This window comes from Microcebus murinus, chromosome X (genome assembly GCF_040939455.1).
Source record: "Microcebus murinus isolate Inina chromosome X, M.murinus_Inina_mat1.0, whole genome shotgun sequence".
NCBI lineage: Eukaryota > Metazoa > Chordata > Mammalia > Primates > Cheirogaleidae > Microcebus > Microcebus murinus.
In genome coordinates this window covers 83,839,206-83,854,878 of record NC_134136.1, presented here as the reverse complement: position 1 = coordinate 83,854,878, position 15,673 = coordinate 83,839,206, and the positions used below count along the sequence as shown (strand labels likewise).

The 15,673-nt window shown below is 44.7% G+C and overlaps 1 protein-coding gene across 5 annotated transcripts in view; it reads right to left on the bottom strand.

Annotated features, from left to right (window-relative positions):
- The window catches only part of STS (steroid sulfatase), a 151,643-nt gene that overhangs the window by 119,677 nt on the left and 16,293 nt on the right, over positions 1 to 15,673 (bottom strand). For 3 of the 5 annotated variants that reach the window (XM_012782470.3, XM_012782471.3, XM_012782469.3), the window contains exon 2: positions 1,157 to 1,284. The exons of the other annotated variants lie outside the window; for them this stretch is intronic. The gene's annotated coding sequence lies outside the window, so the exon portion shown is untranslated. The remainder of the gene's footprint in view (positions 1 to 1,156; positions 1,285 to 15,673) is intronic. 5 annotated transcript variants of the gene reach the window in all.

Genomic DNA, 15,673 nt, shown 5'->3' with positions numbered 1-15,673 from the left:
GTGCTCTGCCTGCAGGGACACAAGCCACCTTGTCCCTCAGCCCTCACTTCTACCAGGGGAGGTGCTCTGCCTGCAGGGAGGAACCCTGCTCTGCCCTGAGGTCTTATCTCCACCAGGGAGGTGTCCTTCCTGCAGGGAGGAGAGCCACCTTGTCCCTCAGCTCTCAGCTCCACCAGGGCAGGTGTTCTATCTGCAGAGAGAGACCCAGTTTTGCCCTGAGCTCTCACCTCCATCACGGGAGATGTCCTTCCCGCAGGGAGGGACCCTGCTCTGCCCCTCAGGTGTGGCATCAGAAAAGCAGTTGAGGCCGGGCGCACTGGGAGGCCAAGGTGGGAGGATTGCTTGAGCTAAGCAGTTTGAGACCCGCCTGAGCAAGAGCCAGACCCTGTCTCTACTAAAAATAGAAAACTTAGCCAGGTGTCGTGGTATGTGCCTGTAGTCCCAGCTACTGGATAAGCTGAGGCAAGACAATGGCTTGAGCCCAGGAGTTTGAGGTTGCTGTGAGCTATGATGAAGCTGCTGTACTCTAGCCCAGCACAACAGAATGAGACTCTGCCTTAAAAAAAGAAAAGGAAAGAAGGAAGGGAGGGAGAAAGAAAGGAAAAAAGAAAGGAAGATGGGAATGGAAGGAGAGGAAGGGAGGAAGAAAGGAGGAAGGAAAGGAAGGGAGGAAGGAAGGAAAGCAGTTGAGAACAGCAGGTGTACCATGATCCTTCCCATGTCGCAGGGGTTTGCACCTTTCAACTAGAGCTGCCTCCAATTCCGGGGAGATGCATCACACCATTTACACACCCACACCTGTGTTTTCCTCAAGACTTCCCTCAGGACGCGCCTCATGCTCTTGCTCACCAGATTGTGCATGTTGCCCCCGCTGGCCCTGAGTAGTTTTTCTCCAGAAAAACATACCTGCCCACTGATGCTCCCTGTTGGCCAACGTGACCTTCCATCGGACAGTCCTTTCTGAACGAAAGGGACCACTGGGACAGCCACATGTCCACATCATCCCTGCAATATCAGAAGGTCCCCAACACCAGCACAAAGGTCACCACCTGCTACTCCTGGACTTAGACAACGCAGTCATGTGAGTTGAACATCTGTGCACAGCTGGTGCTATTTTCACACCGAAGGTCCACACACATGTGTTTGTCACACTTACGGTACTAATGCTATCAGACAAGCGTGAGCGGTTGTCCTCGGGAAGATCTTAAGTGGCTGTGATCACCATGTGCAGGGGCAGCGACTGTGTGGCTCTCAGCAGAGACAGACCAAGGTCTTTGGGCTCATCTGTGGATTCATTCAAAAGCACAAGAATCAGGAATGGAATAACCACATGTCGGAGCACTTACATGAACAAGCACTTTCTTGCCTAGAGGATTCCTCTTCCTCCCACTCGCTGTCTAACTCCCAACCAGCCTGCCTCCATGTACTGCCACTGCCTCAAAGAAGCCCCCCGTGATTATCCCATAGAAAGCAGGCTCCCTCTTCCTGGCTACCACAGCACCTTTCCCTCCTTGATAGCAATTATTACTATTTGCAATAATATATCTAGTTAGTCATCTATTTACTGCATAGCTGCCTGCCCAAAATGTTCCAAGGATCCAGAGGGCAGGGCCCATTATTATATCATTTGTTTGCCATTGCAAGCACTCAATAAACGTTTCCTGAATAGGTCTGGGGTTACAAAGCTGTCGTGATACCTGTTTTCACAGTGAGCTAAGGATGCTTGCCTGTTTAAATGGTTGATAAAAGAAAAATGCTTTGTGATATGGGAAAAATACATAAGATTCAAATTTCAGCGTCTGTAAATAAAGCGTATTGGAACACAGCTATGTTGTGTTTATGCATTATCTATGGCTGCTTTTGTGCAACTGTGCCAGAGTTGAGTAGTTGTGGCAGAGATTGGCCCGAAAAGCTGGAAATATTTACTATCTAGCTCTTTACCGATATTCAGCCCTAGACACGAATTGCAAGTGAGCTCAGAAGAAACCCAAGACGACAGCTTTGAACCTACTGAAGAATTTTCTTTTTAGTTGTTGACATTTAGACAAAAACTACTATATGTCTCGAACAATTTGTTAGTGTATAAATCTATCATTTATGCTTTAAAATATGAAGTGCAATTCCACTTGGTAAAAAAATATTCACAAGAGACCATCACCTTAGAGAAAAATGACTATTCTATAGATTTTTGTAAATGAGGATTTTGCTTTATTGAAGTGAAGCTTCCAACAAGAATTTCTTAGGTTCCATCAGAGCCTCAGAAATGTGATTTTCGCCCCCCCAGAGATGGCATTTTAAACTGTCATCCATCTTCCAGCATTGCTTTTCATGTTGGATCCTTGATGAAATGGAACACTGTGCTGTCAACATTGACCTTTAACCTCCCACAGCAAGAATGACAAAGCCACTGGGCAGGGCCGTGTCTTCTGCTCGCTCACCATGAATGACATCAGTGGGCTAGACCAAGATTGCTCAGATGTGGATCAGAACCATCAGGAGACTCTTCTTGCAAGGTAGGAGAGATCCAAATCATCATTCCCTTTCCCCCGAGCCTTGCTTTTTGACCACACATTTTATTTACAGAAAATAGATTTCAAGGTATCAGCACGGCAGCCCTGTGACTACACATGATATAGTCTGTGCTTGCGACCCCAGGAGAGTAATGAAGAAGAAACAATTCTGCAGGGATTAGGTCACCATACCTATCACGGCGGCATTGCCAGGAAGTGTCTACACCTGCAGCATGAAACAGCATGAAGCAAAATCTCAAGGCCCGCACTCAGAGGACATTTTTCAAGAGAGTCCTAGAGGAGTTCTCACGCAAGAGCCATTCCACTCTGCAGGGAGCATCAGGCAATGTCTAGAAACATGTTTGGTGGTCACAACTGGGTGGCTGCTCATGGCATGTGGCAGGTGGAGGCCAGGCAGGGGTGCTGCCAGGTGTCCCATGATGTACAAGACAGAACAAGACTACAGAGAACTATCCAGCCTAGCACATGCCCAAACAAGTTATATGGAAATAGGTCTCTTTATCATCCAAGCTATAGTCAGAGAACAAGACTGAAGACAATCAAGAGGTTAAGTCTCCTTTATCATGAGCAACTCACATTCTGATTCGTCTGTGAGTTCAGCGATTATAAGCCCACTTTATTCCTCTGACTCTCTGTTTATGTATAATCCTCATAACTGTCACTTGCTTGCCCACTTTTCTCACCATTCCCACCCCCTCTTCAAATGAGCTTTCAGATACAGGATACTGAAAATGACAGCCATCTAAGCATGCCCTCGGGAAATGCCGTCCTTTGTCCATGACTCTGAGACACAAAAAGCCCTAAAAACCAAATGATTTTTGTAACCTCCATTTCTTTATTTGGCAGCAAAACCCAAACTGAACTGACGTGAGGTGTCAGTCTTGTCTCAGCCCACTGGTCTCTGCTGCTCGCAAGTATTGTGTTGCTTATTGGTGACTTCAGGTTTAACTGCACTGTGGAAATGTCAAAAAGAGTTAAAGACATCCATCCTATGTGTAACAGTGAGAAAAGCAGAGACAGCATTTGTCCTTAGCAACAGCCCAGGAAGTGCAGTTATTAAGGAAGCCGGGTCGTGATCTAGGAAGATGGTAATGAAACGGAAAGGCAAGTTGCTGAAATCTGACTGATTAGTTTGCCACAGAGTGACCAATCATCCCAGATTGTCCAGGATTGATGGGTTCCAGTTTCCATACTGGGACAGTCCCATGCCAACTGGAATGAGTAGTCACCCTACTTTCTCATGAAAGGTTCCAGAATATTCCAAGTAGGAGTAAAAGCTGAAGGCAAATGTGACTATTTAGAAGATTGACTGAAGGAATTTAAGAAGCTAAATGGAAATCCAGGGCAAGAAAACGTATTTTGAAGAGAACAACAGAATGTGCTGTAGAGGAACTTGCACAGGGGACATCCTTGGTGGATGCTGTGGTCTGAACTCATTGCTGACCAAGGTCTTCTTCCCCACCTGTTGCCAGCCACGTCTGCCTTTGGAAACTGGCCTTAGCTAAAGAGAGCTGCCTTTGCCACGGTGATGGAATCTCTGTGTCTCAAGGTGGGACAGCTCTGAAGGACCTCCCGGGCTGCAGAGCTCCCTCTGAAATGAGCTGAGGCCTTGGCTGTGACAGCATGGTGCCCCAACTTCTCCATCAGGCTCATCCTCTTTCCCTACCCCCCTGCAAGTGTGGATCCCAAGAATATATCCCTAAAAAACCTCCCAAGCACAATCTTAACTCAGAATCTATTTCCTGGGACTCAATATAAGACAGTATCTGATAAAAACAAACAAACCAAACTTTTGTCCTGAACATATATACAGTGCTAATCAAACATCCCCATCTTGCTACTAAGCTATAACCCTAGCGAAACCGTAACAAAAGCCAACAGGAGAGAGGTCTGTGAGCTCAGAGTCTTTTGCTGTGTTGAAGCTTTAGGTAAATGCAAGATGCAGTTGTCAGTGATTAGAAAAAGCCAATGTCCGCAATGATAGAAATGTGAGCTCCATTTACCTATTCATCATCCTGCAAATAAGAACTTCCTGAGAAATAGTTTCTAAGTAGTCCAATAACTAGTATACCACTAGCCAGCAATCTGGGCTAAAAGAAAAACATAAAATAATATAGTTTCTGGCATGTCCTCCTCCCTCAGACTTATTTTAAAATATAATGTTTTCGGTTCTGATCTTTTCCTCAATATGAAATCTAGAATGTAGCTTTTTGACCAAGGCATGTTATATTCCATGAAGATCAGATATACATTTTTTCCAACTCTATGTTTGCTATACACTGATATACATGAGAATAACATTAATAGTGACAATAATGATAATGAAATTGTGAACAATAGTGAAAAGAATCACATACAACAGGAGTCACCAAACTATGGCCCATGGTCCAAACCCAGCCCACCACCCATTTTTGTCAATAAAGTTTTATTGGAACACAGCACACCTGTTCCGGTATACATTATCTATGTCTACTTTTGCACTACAATTACAAGGTTGACTGGGTGATCCGCAAAGCTGAAAATGTTAATTATGTGGCCCTATACAGAAAATATTTGCCAACCCCTGACCTAGAAGGTAAAGTTAGAATGTGTGATATGTTAACTGCTGGCATCAAGAACGAGAGACAGGTGACAATGGGCAAAGTCTTTTGAAGGGTCATTTTTCATGTTACCATTTTGTCCTTAGAGGATCTTATTCCCTGCCTATCAATCCATGGGCAACAACACCATGATGGGAAAGCTATGACAGCCCTGATATAACCTCTTCTCAAAGGAACTGAAGCATTCAGACCACATGAATAGATGTTGCAGGTATGTGTAAAGGCATTTAACTTATTTTCAATTGGCGCTACCTGATGTTTTACTTAGAAATAGGAAGTACCGGGGTATTTACGGTCCATCATCACACGACCAGTGTGTTACAATATAAATGCACTGTAAATTAACTATTAGACCATCTGTAGCCTCCATGCATCCCACTGGGAGGAATATTCATACATTTTCCTGTAAAAATATTAGTGTGTGTGATTATTGAATGTTGCTCCACTTGCTGAGGGTGTCATGGGAGGTACAGTAAGGGCACATATTACCTTTCTAAAATATGCATAACCGAATTCTAAACACACCCGGCTCTAAGGGTTTCAGGTAAGAAATTGTGAGTGTATATCAATATTCAGCATGCGTTGAAAGCTTGTGTTACCCGGGACTGTGGAAATGCCGTGAATTTAATCAAAGCAAGTGTCAAAGTGTCACTCTATACATGAAGAACATCTGGAATTATCAGACTGAATCAGTTGCATTCTTAATTCACAGAAACCCCTGTCTTGCAGGGGAAAATTTCTAATTGCCAACGTGGCTGCCAATCAGCAATTAAAAATTGTCAAAATGATAAAGAACAGATTCCACGTGGTTGTTTTCCCATTTCACACAGTGGGGATGTAACTGAATACAAGTCTGGCTACCTAGCACTTGAAAACCCAGGCTGGAGAGACAAGTGTCTGGTGATAGGAAAAACAGGTGTATTCAAGAGCCGGCAGCCTGCGGAGAGATGGTGGGCTCATGTCTCAAAAACAATCTCAAATTCCTCAGTCTACCAAGAGGTTTTAAAGGGAAAGGAGTTGTGGGAAACTACCTACGTGCAGGTCAGCGTGCCTTGTTCTGGTGGCTATCTTGAGCGGGGGCCATCTGCTGGTCTGGCCTGTGTCAGCTAGACCACAACAGAATGGAAGGGTACCTGGTCAGCATTTTTCTCCAGGGGGGCAGGGGGTGGGGAGTTCTACAATCTTGATTTCAAGGTTAGTTGTTCCGGGTCAGTTCCTGGGGATTCTTAAGCAAGTGCACAGTTAGGCATCAAATAAAGTTATCAGTTAGCTTTAAAATGGAGTGACTGTTACTGTTACAGATTCTCAGTCATGTTGTGGGGAACCGGGTTTCTTTCAGAACCACAATCAAAACTGCTACAATTTTGACAACTTGAACCTAACTATAAAATGGCATTGATGCGTGAAGTAGAGCTAGGTTTGAATTTAGGACATAAAACACATCCTTTAAATCAGCCAATCATAATAATGTTGACCCAGTGAGGGAGAAGAATTTCAACTGTAGAATTTTTTTAGGGAGCTTTTTCCTTTGCCTTTGGGATAGTCTGAAATTTGCCAATGAATTGGGACTTGTGATTGTTCAGTTACTCCGGCCACTTTTTGGGGTGCTCAGGATGGGAGAACTGTTAACTGTCTTCGTTTATGCTAAGGGTATTGCGATTTTCAGAGTCACTGGGTGATTTGATATTTTAGAAAAAATAGGTTATTAGAATCATTCGATTATTCTCACTCATATGCTACATAATGGAAATGTCCTCATTTGCAAAACAGCACTGCTGATGCAATTAGTATACACTGCACCCAGCTCTGTGCCTTAGATAAAAACCTTAGCTATGGGGTGAGGCTCAAATTCTACTTCTGTGAGTTATACCTTGTGTGATCTTGGCCAAGTAGTTCCGTGCTTCTGAGTCTTAGTTTTGGAGGCATTTACATCTTGCCTCCCTAATGCTACTGTGTAATTCTCCCCATGAAAACCACATCTTCTTTTTTATGTCCATTGTCCATAAGGCTGTGTACAGCAGTACACAGAGAGAGGTGTTTGCTGGATTGATTGTTTAAATCTGCTGTACAATGAGTTCTAGAAGTTTCTCCAGGGGAAATATGAACAGTCTTAGGGTGTACATTTAACACAGAATTAGATTGAACACCTATGGAAAAGTATAGCTTATAAATATCAACCTGGACCAAAGCCATACATATAAAAAAAGTGAAGTAAAACATAAAACAAATGGTTGCTGGCACTCCTTGGTGTTCCTTGGCTCCTCTATCCGTCACTCTAACCTCTGGCCCTGTGGACACACGGTGTTCTGCCTGTGTCTTCCTCTCATCCCTCTGTGACTGTCTGTCTAGGAATCTCTTCTCTTCTTATAAGGATACTAATCATATTGGATGAAAGGCCCACCCTCTTCCAGGATGACTTCATCTCAAGCTAACTAATTACATCTGCAACAAACATCCTGAAACCGCCCTTCAATAACGGGGTACAAGGTGAGAACTATGGTAAAATAATGGCCTAGTTAAAAATAATGATAATAATTAGTCACTGTTTGCTTCTATAATTGCCACTCCAGAACCACACAGCTGGTGGTCATAAAGATGCTTAACTTCTCCTCCCCACAGCTGGTGTCCATAAAGATTCTTAACTTTCTCCATAGATAACATCGCCTTTTCAAAACCTAAAGGTAGTTTTTAAGATATCTTCCAGCCCCCCCATTCCAGTGGACTGACTGACCCACCCAGACCAGCGGCCCAGACCAAGAAACCCACTCAACTGGAATTGTGACCCCAGGGACTGGAGCAACACAAGAAGATGATTCCTACACCCCCATAATTTTGCTCTAATTAACAAACCTAATTGCCTAATCCCTTACCTGCCAAACTATCCTCAAAAACCCTCTCTACCAAGTTCTTAGGGAGGCGGATTTGAGAAATTTCTCCCGTCTCTCCGCTTAGCGCTGTGCAGAATCAAGACTCCCCCTCTGCCATAAACCCTGCTGACTCAGCATATTGTCTGCTTCTTGTGCAGTAGGCAATGAACCTGGTTGGGTGGCAACAGCACTTCTAGTTAAGGTCACGTTCTGAGGTTCTGTGGGTGATATGCTTTTGGGGGACCCTATTCAAGTAGGGCAGGCAGCCTTCTGTGAGAATTTATGGCAGCCCTGTGCACCCTCCTGGACGATAGGGAAGTGGGGAAAGGAGAAGAAAGCTGGAGCTCACTCAGAGCTCGTCCTCGCACTCTTTCGTCCTGTCTGTGTGTTGTCACAGATTTTCTCACTTCTGTCATTTCCCAAGCTAGCATCCACACATCAACCCCAGGGAGCTTACACAATCCATATGCACCTATTGTTGTTCAAAGCACTTTCCTATTCAATGTCCCACCTGTGTCTACAGGAACAGGTTGTGTTTGTGAAAAGACAGTTCCCCAACTACAAGGAAAAGGACCAGAGTGGTTAAAAGTCAGTGGCAAAGTTAGAATCCATTTCTGCATCCAGCCAGGTACACTGGCCCAAAAGCCACCCCAGAGGCCTGGTCATACCTTGCTGCAGGTGACAATCACCCCATGGTATGGAGGATCCATCGGCTGGTGTTCAGGGAATACAACTTGCTCAGGAGGAAGCCAGCACCAGGCACTTACAGACACAGTATCAGTACTGAACCAACACGCAAACCTTGCACCCAAGCAATGGCTTCACCTCATTTCTCATCAACTAGACCCTAATGGTTTCTGGCATCCCCTGCAGGATGAGCTGCTGAGTACCTGCTTTAGGATCCAAAGATAAAGCCAGTATAGGAGGATCCTTAGAAAACAGAATCAAGGTGTAACAAAAGAAACAATCGTTGCTTTTCTAAAAGGCCTTCATCATCAACCCATGGGACAAATCAGCTTCATCTCAGCCTCGAACAGGAGCCCCATGAAACTGCTGCACATCTTCAAGCCCAGAGGTGCCTCAGTAAACAACCTGAAACCTGCCACCTTTCCGTGATGTCGGCGTGCACTCGTGCTGTGCCAGGTGCCCAGTGAGGACGTCCAGGTGTGTGGCCGGCCTCTCAGCCACAGCTGATTAACCACAAGACCTTGACCACCTAGGGGACCTCTGCAGAGTCACTTCCTAGCCCAGGCCATGTCCTTAGGGACTTTCTCTTGACATCTCAGGGACAGTTACATTCAAGGGATGCTTTCTAGGAGTGAGTATCTCTGTTCTTCTTCACCTCCAAGTGGCTTTGCCTTACTAACCCGGTTTTCATAAAGACGTCTTCAACACACGGGTTTTGATTTTACCCAGCGATTTGACAGTTGGCAGATTGGTCTTCATAGTCTTAGCATTTTAGGCTGAAAATGATACTTTATTGAATTCATGCATGCGTGGAGAACTTTCAATGAATACATGGTTGCGTGCCACTTTTGTTTGTCACTTGACCACAGTGTACAGTCCCCATGCCTTGGTGAGCAGATGTAGCAGCCCTGCCCACTCAAACAATGCAGCTTCCTTTAGTAGGCATTTAACACTCCCTTATTCAAAAGAGCAGGTGTGGGCTGTGGCATTTAGGAGCGTGCCATCACCGAGACAGAGCTCTGTTTCTCCCTTGCTGATAACAGGCTGGTAAGTGGTGTCTGACTTATGAGGACAGTTTGTCAACTTTTGAGTGTGGATTTTAAAAAGTGATTTAGAGGCAAATTTGTAATTACTTGCTTTCAGTGTAAAATTATTAATTGTGAGTAGCTGGGGAAATTTATGGAGCTTGTCAGCTTTCCCAGGTGACAACTTTTATAAATCACCCACTACTTGATTACCCCTCACCCAAATGCAGTAACATTCATTATTAAATCAACACCTAGTTTTACAGCAAGAAGTAACCTCAGGGAAGTTGACCTCAAAGTTTTGCCTGGGAGCTTTGGAGCATGTGGGTATTGAGGGTCTATGCACTCTGTAGGGTACGAGGAACACTGTCTGGGAATTCCAACCCAAGGACCATGCTTTATAGGTGACGGGATGGAATCGTGTGAAGGTTCTTTGCTCACATTACAAAGGAAGGCAGCTCATAAAACCACGGCAGAATCCCAGGTCTCTGGACCGCAATTCCACGCTACCTATGCAATACCATGTCACCTTGCTCCACCAAGTAAATACTGTTTTCAAAAATTTATCTTTAATTAAGGTACAACAAATGTAAATTTGGTACAAAACTCATGGTATATATCTCACACACACACATAAACAATGTGGGCTGATTAAATCAAGCCAAGTAACATACCCAGCACCTCACATACTTCCTACTTTTTGTGGTGAGAACATCACAGATCTACTCTTAGCAATTTTCAAGGGCACAACAGATCATTATCAACTATAGTCACCATGCTGCAAGATAGATCTTCCGCACTTACTCCTTCTGTCTAATTGAAACTTGATACCCTTTAACCAACATCTCCCCGTCCCTCAACCTCTACCCCAATACTCCATCTACTCTCTGCTTCCGTGAGCCCACAAAGTAAATATTCTGGACCTTTCAGATATGTCTAGTCAGGACGGCAGGCGGGTAACTAGTCCAGGTGCCTTGCGGTCATGGAGTAGTGGCTTTGCTGAGCGAGAACGCTGATGTGTAGCTGCCCCGTGGCCACTGGGTTGTGAAGTCAGAGACTGGGGTGGGTATTGGTGCCACCCAGGGAGAGCGGTGGTCTAGAGCGGAAAACAGAGAGGAAGGGCCAGAGACAGCGTGTACGACACTCACGAGAAGTTTGCTAGGAAAGAGTAGGAAAAGGGGGTTCCTAGGGGAAATAATTCCGTAGGAGATCAGCCCTTGAGGATGTGGATAGACTGGACTGAGGACCCCAACCAAAAGGACAAAAACAAACACAACAGTGAGGAGAGAACTGACACATTCAGTGGACACAACCGACACCCCAGCTATACACCGTGGAGCACGGTAAGTACAGCAGGCTGGCAGGAGCGGGGAGTCCCTTCATTGCATCTGCAGCAAAACATCTTTGCCTCCAAATTAAGCTCAATTAAAACGTGCCAAACACCAAAAAGCAGTACCACTGAACAGGGAATTAGGACCTCTTAGCATTGAAGCTTAGGTCACTCAAAACAAAACAAAATAAAAAGAACCTTCTGATTCCGTTTACATGCTTGGTGTTAACAGAATTAATTCATTCACTGTACAGTAAACTTTTATCTCTCTCTACACCCATCAGATGTCCCTGAACCAGCTCAAGTATACTGACCAGAGTAAAAAGTCTCTGTCATATAAAATCAGCACACAATGAGACGGCAGGAAAAGTTCACGTTCACACTACTTGCTGATGAGAAAACCAACAGCATTATTTACATCATCATGTTATCAAAGTCCATGTCTACACACCATTATACATCAGTGGAAATTAGAGTGTGGCAGACAGAATAAGGGTCCCCAAAGATGTCCACACCCTAATACCCTGATCCTGAGAATATGTTTCCTTCCACAGCAAAAAGGACTTTGCAGATGAGATTAAGTTAGGGATCTTGGGAAAGAAGAGATTATCTTGCGCTATCCCAAAGGACCCACAGCAAGCATTTTCACAGTAAAATGAGACATGTTTTTAAAGAAATATGACACACATGGTGGGAAAATTATTCTCACACAGTCGAAATGGGTAGATGGTAGATTTAATGACACCAGTGAGAAGCTGATTCCAAGCATCTGAGCCATTATTCTTCAAACTGGGGTGCACCTACTTTTAGAGATATTCAAAGCGCCTTGTTGATGGGGTGCAGTGGCTTGGGAACGTGTAAGGGAATCGATTTCTAGATGTTCGCCATCCACCTGTGCTCTGTTCCCACCCCGAGCTGCTGAAGGACGTCTGACATGTTGGCATCAGGTGGTTTTCCAAGCACACTTCTTCCAAGGTCAACTGCCTTCCACTTCACACAAAAGGCATTCCTCTCTTTCCAGCTCTTCCCGTAGATATCTCCCTGGTCTGTCAAAACCCTTCGGAGTACCTCCGTGATTATGTGAGTTGTTGGTGTTGATGGGAAATTGGCCAAATCAACCAAGAGTGACTTTGGAGCTAGACTGATTGGGGAGTTACTGGGAAGCAATGGAAATGGTTCCAGAGTGTCAGCTCAAAACTCGCTCTCAAGAAACATTCCATAAAGAAAGTAGATGGAGCTACAGAATCAGCAAGGAACTAGGTAAGCACAGAAGCTGAAGGTCAGTGGAGAAGCAAGGTAAGAACATGGAAAAAAATCATGGACTTCCGCAAGTCCAAGAAAGGACTGTGGTGCCCAAAGGTCCTGTCTGTTGGGTGCATGCAAAGGAGGGACAGAGGTGGCAAATTCGAGAGGCATTTCAGAAACCAAGCCAACCAGACGGATGACTCACTGGGAAAGGGCATGGGAGATAAAACATGAATGATTCTAGCACACGGATTGGATGATGGGGGCCCCATTGATTGAGCTAGAAAGTTCTGAAGCTGTAGTCATCCTAGAAAAGAGACACTCAAGGTTTTCCTTGGAACACAGTAGGTTTGGAAAACATTAGCTCATGCCGGAAGAATGGCATGTATGGCCACTTCCTCCCAGGGATTCTAACACCCTCCTTCACCAACCAATCTGCCTGGAGGAAACAGATCCTTGCCAGTATCATGTACTGAGGGCTAATAATATGCTAGGCATTATCTTCATAGTGTTACTAATAAAATCTATAATCATGTCATTTATTCCTTCTCCTTCTACAAGACAGAGGTGGTTTTTATTCCCAGCTCAGCTTGTCTGTCAAAAAGACAGGATTTGGATCGAGGTTTTCTGATTCTGGAACTGGCCTCACTATCACGCATGGTACGAGCACTGCCTCCTCCGTGGAGACTGGAGTGAAGGGGCGAGGACAGCAGGGGAGATAGAGTGAGGACACACGAACAATGGATGGCACTGGATGCCATGGTTTGGGGTGAGATCACCCATGGGGTGGGTGGGGGGCATAATTGAAGGAGAAAATGGCGGGAGGAAGATGATTGAGCACCATGAACCTTCCAGGAGCAGAGAGGGGAAGAGGACCCAGAAGCTCAGAGTGAGCTGAATGACATGGAAGAACCAAGGTCTGAACTGTCACAAAGGAAAAGGTATCGGATCTGACACTTAAAACGTCAATTCTGAACTTGGAAAAGAAATTCTAGAAGAGGCCAAAGCCAGTTTGTCGTAGGTAGAGATGAAGGTGTGGATGTGGACCCTCCAAGGCAATCGAGTGTTTTGAGAAAGACTGTGGCTGTGGAAGCCCAAAGGGAGCTGTGGAAGCCCGAATGGAGTCATTGTGGGAGATTAAAATCAGGACAAGTCGAAGGATTGGGTAGAACAAGTATGAAGAGTCAAATTTGATGATGTCCATTTGCTCGCTTGTCTACTCGGAGTTTTCAGAGCAAAGTTTTCCTACTAAAAGTGAGAGGAGTGACTAGGAGGTTTTGGGAATCGAGCAGAGTGGTGGATTTGGGACGCTGGACAATGCAAAAGCAACCTTACTTCGTGTCCATAAATCAACAGAGAAGTGATAGCAAAGACACAGGTGAGGCTGTGAGCAGGCACTTTGGAATGAGTCAAGTAAGCATTTCTATGTAAGTGTCTCAAAGAAACTCATCAGCAGCACTTAGACTCAGAAGGCAAATGTGGCAAAATGTTATCCTCACCTGCTAATTCTGGGCCTCATGACAGACACACACGATGTCTGTTACTAGAGTTTCAGAACCCGCATATGGTATAAATGGCCAGTTAGCGTGACAAGGGTTAGTTCTGATGCCGTTGGTGTGCTGTCTAGTCAAAGGGCAAGGAAACTGAACCAGGGTAGACCTAGGAAGCAGGGTACCAAGTGAGCGTGTTTGTGCTAGTTTCGGACTTCCTGACATTACATGTAGAAAGGTAGCCATTCACTTCACGGTTCTCTGGCCCTTCTCCACCTCTCAAATACTCCCTTTCAAAGCCGCAGTTCATTAAAGAGAAACCCTACACAGCCACGACGGTTTCTTTCAATGCTCCATCTTTTCCCTTCTCGGTTGGATCCTTTGTGGCTTTGTGATTGTGTTGGCAGACTTTCATTTCTGCGTACATTCAGCCATTCTCTTCTCAGAGTCCCTGGCCAGAAGATAATATCTGTGTTTTTATCCAAATGACGCTCACGTCATCTGTTTTCCCAAACCTCAAGGCACACGCCAAGCTATGTTGATCATTTACTATGGCAGATCTCATGGCCACTTCCTGCCAGGGATTCTAACACCCTCCTTCACCAACTAATCCACCTTGTTCATCACAGTCAATTTCAGAGCAACATTTGATCTGCGGGATGAAGTTCCCAAAATGAAAGAAAAGAGTTTATCATAGAGTAAGCTCTCAGCTGTGCAAAGATTCCAGAGGACAGCCCCTTGCTAAAGTCCCGTATCACCAGTGGATCCGGCCTCAGTGCCAATTTTGTCACTCGCAGGTGAGAACTCATTATTCATTGTCCGAACCAGGCCTAGGGGTTGACTGAATATTCCCAAATTACATCGGCCTTGTGTTTTCTCTCTCTTTTACAATCCCTTACCAAATCATACCCCACATGCTTCCACATCTACTTTTAAAGCTTTGTTGCTCGCTTTTATTTTTCTTTTTACCTCTGTGTAATTTGCCAGTATTCATTATGTTTCCCCCACTCTTCCTATTAGCTGTGTATTTTGAAATGAGGATACATATTTTCAGAAGAAAGCATCCTGAGATAGACAAGTAATGACATATGTGTACTTGTGTGTAAATGAGATCAGTCCTAAGAGCCTAAGCATGGGAAAGAAGTCTAAGGCAAGTCTTAGAAGATGACGATAACTACAGACGGGAAGAGAAACCAGGCAAAATGGCAGGGCAGGGTTAGCTGACTTCACACGGAGGCATAAGACAGACAGGCGTTGCAAACAGCGACAGGCCCAGGGATTTACAGAATACACGGGTTTTATTTCCCCAAGCTTGAGCAATTTAGTTCTGGGTCCTTCGAGGACACTGACTATAGGGTCATAAAAAGTACAGTCACCAATGATAGGCTCATACGGTAGAGCGATACGATCCCCAGATCATCCACACCCCAGAGGGCAAGAGGGCGGCATTCCCGGGCCATGGAATCATGGAAATATGATGAGACCCAGAAAAATCTGCCTTCTTAAAAATATATTCAGGCAGGAGGTCGGAACAGCAGGGGGCATGAAGGATCTCAGTGGGGTGATGAACACCTTCTAACACTGATTTATAGTGAGGATCCAACAGCTTGGCAATTTAATAAAAACCACGGAACTGTACAACTGGGTGAATGAAATCAAATGTAAAATAGGCCTCAAAAAAGTTGTAAACATGTTTTTCATCAAAACTATTTAAAGAAAAGAAGTGGTTCTAGAGCAGCTGGGAATATTTGCATTCCTTTAATTATTTAAAGAAAGCTGCCAAGAGTCACTATATTGATCCTTCTGATGAATCTAATCAAATATATAATTAGGTGCCACATCTATTCCACAGACACCATTGTACCGAGGGAGGCCTCATTTCCTATTAATGGCTGGGC